Consider the following 6,959-nt stretch of genomic DNA (forward strand, 5'->3'; position numbering starts at 1 on the left):
TTTCCCCTAAAACTACCATTTCCCCTCCAAAAATATAATTTTTCACCAAAATATAATATTTTACCCTCAAAGAAATGTTTTTTTCTTTCTTTTGGGAAGTCGACACTTATCCTATTTGTACCATGTACAACGATCTCGCTCTCTCTCTCTCCCGACGAACTCTCAAATCTGGGTGTGTGTATTTCCATGTTTATGAGGTCCCTCCGCGCCAGAGGCTGCATTAGGTGAGGACCCGGAGTGTGTCCCAGCACTCCTTCCTAATCAGATTTTAGACTCACGAAAGTTGGGACGAATTTTGAATGATAGCTGCAATTTCCAGCTATTTATTGTTTTTACTGAAAGATTTTTAATTTAGGCGTGGTCTTGTGCTGTGGGGGGAAACCGGAGTACCCGGAGGAAACCCACCTGTCCGGTATGGTGACCACCAACCAGACTCACATGCGCCGGGAACGGGAATCGAACCCGGTTCGCCTAGGTGAGAAGCGAGCGTGCTAACCACTGCGCTAGCCGGACAGCCTAATCAAATCTGGGAATCCCAGTGATTTTATATATAGCTCTTAAATTACGTCATGGAAACCGGGCAACTAATCGTATAAATCATGTGACTATTTTACTGGATTCCGGTCTTGCGCGAGAAGGGTGATTTGTCAATTAATTACCGGAAACCAGTCGAGTTTTCATCCGGGTTATGTGAAAGCCAAGATGGGTATAAACGTTAAAACAGAAAAAAAGTCTCACAATTGGCGTTCATACAGGAACAAAATAAAACGTTCAGACTCGGAAAATATTAATTGCGTTGACGCATTTTTTAAGAATGAATCATCAAAAACCGTTGAAACCCAGCAGGATTCGGAGGTACATGTAATCAACATCGATTAATACTGTCGGATTATTGTGAAAGTGAAAGTAGACAATCGGCAGCTGCCGCACCTTTCCCTTCCAATACTGTAGCAGATCTAGATCGTCAACCCATTCATCATGAAATTGAAATCACAATATTGAAATCGTTGCCCGGCCCCAGTTGAAAAAAATTCCCATTATTAGATCTACCCCTGCAACTTTATTTAGGACTTTGACTTTAATATCATACTTGTTCATGTGTTTAAGAACAAAAAGGTCAGAGACATGTCTCTTTTTCTAAAAAAAAACATGAAGTCTGTAGGCGAGTTATAGACATTGAAATGAACAGTTTTTATTTTTTCCCCAAATATGTCTTTCGCGCTCGATTTTCCCCTTTTACCCAGCGTCCAGCGTCTTCCCCTTTTTCTAAAAAAAACCCCTGCATATTTATGTCACGCTATAAATCAAAGAAATCTCATGTTCTTGGATACATTTCTACATATATTGGTGAATGAATATAAGTTACTGCATCGGGGATTATTTTAAGGTTCAAATGTTTCAAATGCATCTTACAATATATGAAAATAACTCTCATCAGTCTGAAATTCACAATTTTGACGCCATTGTCGCTTTGTCACGTGAAGAGTTTTCATTTGGATACTTTCGGATCGACCTTGACATATTTTGCTGAAATTGTAAACATTACTTTCGTTTTCTGAAATCTATTATTTGTGATAAACAACTTATGTCTGGTGGATTATAAGACTGATTTCAGTGTGAATCAGGTTGTTTTAATAATATTTACTTTGAGTTTGTATTTACACTACAATTTGTTTACAAAACAAGCCAGAATAATCTAAAATACCGGGAAATGTCTTTTTGAATTTGAAAACACTCTAGCACATGGTATGTTACTAAAAATAGAAATAACGTCATATGACCGTGAAATCTCGGGAGATTCGCATTTCAAGTAAGTATGTCACATCGCTGTTTTTCTCGATATGTAAAAGCAGAATAGATAAATTTTAAATGTTTAAGATAGTATTTTGTGAAAGAATATATCAGTTTAATGTGAAAAATGTCAATCTTTCCGATCAAGTGGTTGATTTGGACCAATAACTGCATTTAAAAGCTGTTTTGGACCGGTCTTCGCTAACTGTCAACTTTTCGGGAATTTCTGGTTGACTTTCCTAATGGGGTTGGTCCATAACTATAAAGTCGCGCCAGTCAAAAATCATAAAAAGCGACATTTAAAGTTATGGTAGCCAGAACTATGTTTCAAGTGGCAATACAAACAACCACTTTTTCATAGTTAAATTTATGAATGCGTTCTTCACATGACTCGTATGTAAAGTGGATAATTGTAATTCGTTTTTCTACCACGGCGAGGTCGCGTCGCGAAAATAGGTTGCGGAAGACTATCAGCATAATTGATACAGTCACACATAAACTATATCTTCCATTGAAACAAAATGATATTTATCTACAGGAATATTTATCATTTGTACCGAAAACAATTCGAAAAAAGATATGCCCCTTGATGTAAATTGTAAAGCAAATTCCTCCCACGACCTACCTCGCTGACAAAAATGTCTGAAAGGACGACACGTGCGTTTTAATCGGTAACCAAAGTGAATTAACGGCTAGCATGAAATAGGCTACAAACCACCATCCAATTTTAATTGAAATGTGAAATTCAACCAAAATTATTGGAAGAGAAATTCTTAATATACCCGCCAGTCTATTAGCAATGGAACAATTGCTGTAGCGGAGAAATGGATCTTAAAGATGTAAAGATCTTTGCGAGAACAACCTAAAACATTTTATGATATTAATACAATGCTTTTTAAAACTTCTACACATTCGGAAAGAGCATTCCAGAAGAATGGAAACAAAATCTTCACTCAAACATATATCATATGCAACACCAGAATGCATTTGAATATTACATTCATGTTAAAACTAATATACTCAAAACAGTGTCTATTCAATGCGTATAACCCTATTCATTTAACATGCGTAGTAAAGCGGAAAATAGCATGTCTTTCCGTGGTATCGACCCTCTTAATGAATATATACGAATTTTGTTAGTGATCACAAACAAAAAACACGCATGTTTTGTATGCCAATCTAACTTAAAATGTGTATTCTTGTACATAACTACGAAAACTGCATTGAATTCGCCATTGTTTTGACAAAATACTTGCTAAACTTAGCTAAATGTAGTTATCTGTATCGTACAATATGGTTCTCAAAATACCGATTGGTTTCTTAGGCTCGATTTGTCAATGTCGGCTCGGGTACTACTTACATGTACCGCGGGTACACTTAAGTATACATACATGTGCCCCGGGTACAGTAAATATACTTAAACGTACCCGCGAATTTTAACGCTAAATCGATCGTTGTCGTCTATTTGTTTAAATTAAATATGTTTATATTTATGCCAATTCTCTGTTATATGGCCTCTATATTATCGAAACTCATACTCAAAAAGCAATTTCTTGAGTTTTTTTTTAATTAGAAGTTTGTTTCGTAATTACGGTTATCGGAAGCGCGTTTTACGACATCGAATTTAGGGCGGGAATTAAACCCTGGTACAGTCTAATATCGGCCGGGTACGTTTTAGTATATTTACCGTACCCGGGGTACATTTAAGTATACTTACATGTACACGGGGTACATGTAACCCAGCAAACACTCGACGTTGAATAGACGTCGAATATTGGTTGAATTTCGGTCGCGACGTTGGCAACCAAAATACAACGTTGATTCAACGTTAGAATGGTCGACGTATAAACAACGTCGGGGAAAGACGTTGTATTTTGGTCGTAAAATAACTAGGACGTATAAAAATCACACAATACAAACATGTACATTAAAACTGTTTTCATAAAGAATTTGATTCTTCTCTCTTTTTTACAAAATACGCTTATAAGTTGATTTGCATTTTTGACCCGTTTGTGTATCTTCGAATGTTTGCAAGCGCGATTCTCTTGTTATCTAAACCAGCAGATCTTCCGCGTGCGCTTCACTCGATTCCTTTGTTCACTGACCAACTGGCTAATTGGATTTTCAAACTTTGCTGTTATTGAATGTAAACCTGTGCTTGTTGTTCAATAATAAGAGAAGTTGGAAAGTACAATTGACGATAAACAAGCGTTTGCGAGGTAGGTTTTGATTGTTATTTCAAGTTGTACTATTACAATTGATATCATTATGCACTTGCTTTAAATTCAAATTCGAATTATGGGGAAACTCGTACCATGGAGACTTTGTACCACTTTTGAAAATACTAACGTTCACTTAAAGTCATTTTTGGTAGCAATTTGTTGTTGAAAACATTCTTGAAAACACATGTAATTACGTGAAAAATAAAATGAATATGTACACTTCAACACCGTTATTTCAAACACCGATAATCCGAATTCACCGTTAATTAAAAAATAATAATTTCAAAATTTATCTTAACTTCAATTATTATTTGTATTAAATTCTACAATTGAAATATATAATTATGTAAAATGTAGTTTATAAAAATTGTTTGTTGGTCATAACATGATTAAACATTGATCTTGAAGGTCAAATTTAGTTATGAATTGATACAGTCATAAAATACATTATCAAATTTAAAGATGTTGTAACGCTTGATTATTTTACCATGTATAATAGAAAATTTGGCTTCATATATTTGTTTGTTCAAGATGACGCATATGTGTGTTTTCTTGGTGTTATTCATGCGGTACATGTATGTCTTGTCATTTTTTCCGTTTTATTAAAAAAAGAACAGTTGGTCATTCTGATATTGTTTGTATTTCCAGGACAACTGAGAAGAGACCCGAACAGATCCGGATTCAAGACAAAAAAGAACAACAGTGCGATGATATGTATTTGTATAAATTACATGCATTCAATAAACTTGTATAGAATAAAGATGTGTTGGTTTTCAACCTCAATATGAAAATTAGTTTTATGTTGGTGTTAGGTTAAATGATAACGTTATTCCACAACGTTTCGGGAACGTTAAGCGAACCATACATTTAATAATAACGTTGCAAAGTGGCTGAATTTTGGTTGCAAGAGGTTTTAGAATGGTTGGATTTTGGATGAAAAAAGGTTGAAATTTGGTTGTTACATGACGTTGAATTAACCTCATAAAATGACGTCTAAAAAACTTTAATTTATAACCAAAATTCAACGGTCATTCAACGTCATGGTACAACGTCTTTTCAACGTCTATTCAACGTCATATGTTTGCTGGGAAATAGTACCCGAGCCGATAATGACCAATCGAGCGTTGCTTGGGTTTGTTTCTATGCGCATGTGCTTTTTCTAAAAAAATAGTATCTTAATGGAACAACAAAACGCTTGCTCGTGTTGTTTTTTTTTAAGTATGTTTACATTTTATTCAAATATAAGCGGTCAATAAAACATTTGATAAAGCTACTATTAAAGGGGCCTTTTCACAGATTTTGGCATTTTTTAACTTATTCATTAAATGCTTTATATCGATAAATGTAAACATTGGATCGTTACAGCTCCAGTAAACAATCAAGAATAAAATTTAAAAAAGGAAAAGAACATTGCCCGGTCCAGGTTTCGAACCAGTGACCCCTGGAGTCCTGCCATAGTCCTGAAGTAAAAACGCCTTAGCCTACTGAGCTATTCCGCCGAGTACACATACTTGACGTATTTTATACCTTATATAAGCAATCTTCGTAGTTTCACAAAATTTAACGACACAAACAGAACTCTCCAAATATTTCAATCGTTTCGCGTTGCAACGCTTTATAATTTTTAGGTTTTAAAATCGTCAAAAGATGCATATAATGGCTATATTAGACCATGGTAAATGTTCAGTATTACTGTTTCCTCACAAATATCATAACTAAAACGAAAATTTGCGAATCTGAAACAACTTTTTTCAATTTTGTCAATTTACCAAAGCGTGAAAAGATCCCTTTAAATGTAAAACAAACTAACACACTTATGTTGCGAAAATTAAAAATCATATCATTACCCTGGAATAAACATGACCTACACTCCAATGAACACCGGAAATCATGAGAATGATCGTCGTAATAGTCATGGATAACCATCAAATAAATTACAACTTCTAAAAATTAAAAAAATCTTATATTTCCAGAACTTCTTGGGTTTTTTCGTTAAAGGCACGATGCTATGAGGAGGGACTATACTATGAGAATAAGGGATACTATTAAACATGACAACAATCGACAGAACCAACTGTATTGGTCCCTTACTAAAGGTTCCAAACTCAGATCTTTCCGCAAATGTACACATCATACCTAATATTTGATTTGTTTAAACGTAAAGGTGTGGCATTTCTGTTCGGTATGTAGTGCTGATGCCCAGCCCACAAAACACGCACATGCATCTTGATGGGGAACCGGCGACTCATCAGAAGTGAGCTTACTGAGAGCACGGGTGCTAAACATGAGTTGATGTGTTTGCCTGAGGTGAGTATTTCCATGAGGAATTGTGACGGTATATGTTAGCCTGTGACTCTGTGATTATACGTGTTTCTCTGGAGGTGTATTCCCAGAAGGTTTTGTGCCATTTAGTGACGTGTACCCGATGAGTGTACCCGAAGAGTGTAGCCGACGAGCCGACGCGTTTGCCTCGAGAACATCGAGGGCGACGAGTGCTATCCTGACGAGCATTCCAGTCGATGTAAAAACGAACATCTTATTTAGTTTCATTGATAGTACTTAGCTTCAGTAGTTGTAGAGGAAACCCTCGAAGAGCTAACCGCGATAAACACCACAGGCCTGTACCGATTCTATAAAACACCATATTTGGACAGACGTAACAATAGTGATTCAAAGCAAATTTTATTGCGGACATCATTACTGTTAAATCACTTTTGTTACTTAATCATCTCATGACCGTATAATCGTCTTAGCAAAATATTTGTTGAAATGTAAATGCAAAAACATTATTTTTACAATGTATGAGTCATTTAACCCATATGCTAAAAATATAGAAAACATTATCACACATTCATACACACATGAATCGTTTAGTCAATAAACTGACATTTACACGCATAAACATATGTAAATGTAATGAGCTTGAAGTGTTATCCCATGTAGTGT

The 6,959-nt window shown here is 35.4% G+C and overlaps 1 protein-coding gene across 1 annotated transcript in view; it reads right to left on the reverse strand.

Moving 5' to 3' along the window:
- Positions 1–2,565, reverse strand: part of LOC127857832 (60S acidic ribosomal protein P0-like) — a 38,808-nt gene extending 36,243 nt beyond the window's left edge. The window contains exon 1 of the mRNA XM_052394514.1: positions 2,417–2,565. The gene's annotated coding sequence lies outside the window, so the exon portion shown is untranslated. The remainder of the gene's footprint in view (positions 1–2,416) is intronic.
- Positions 2,566–6,959: the final 4,394 nt, after the last annotated feature.

Source organism: Dreissena polymorpha, chromosome 14 (assembly GCF_020536995.1).
Source record: "Dreissena polymorpha isolate Duluth1 chromosome 14, UMN_Dpol_1.0, whole genome shotgun sequence".
Classification (NCBI taxonomy): domain Eukaryota; kingdom Metazoa; phylum Mollusca; class Bivalvia; order Myida; family Dreissenidae; genus Dreissena; species Dreissena polymorpha.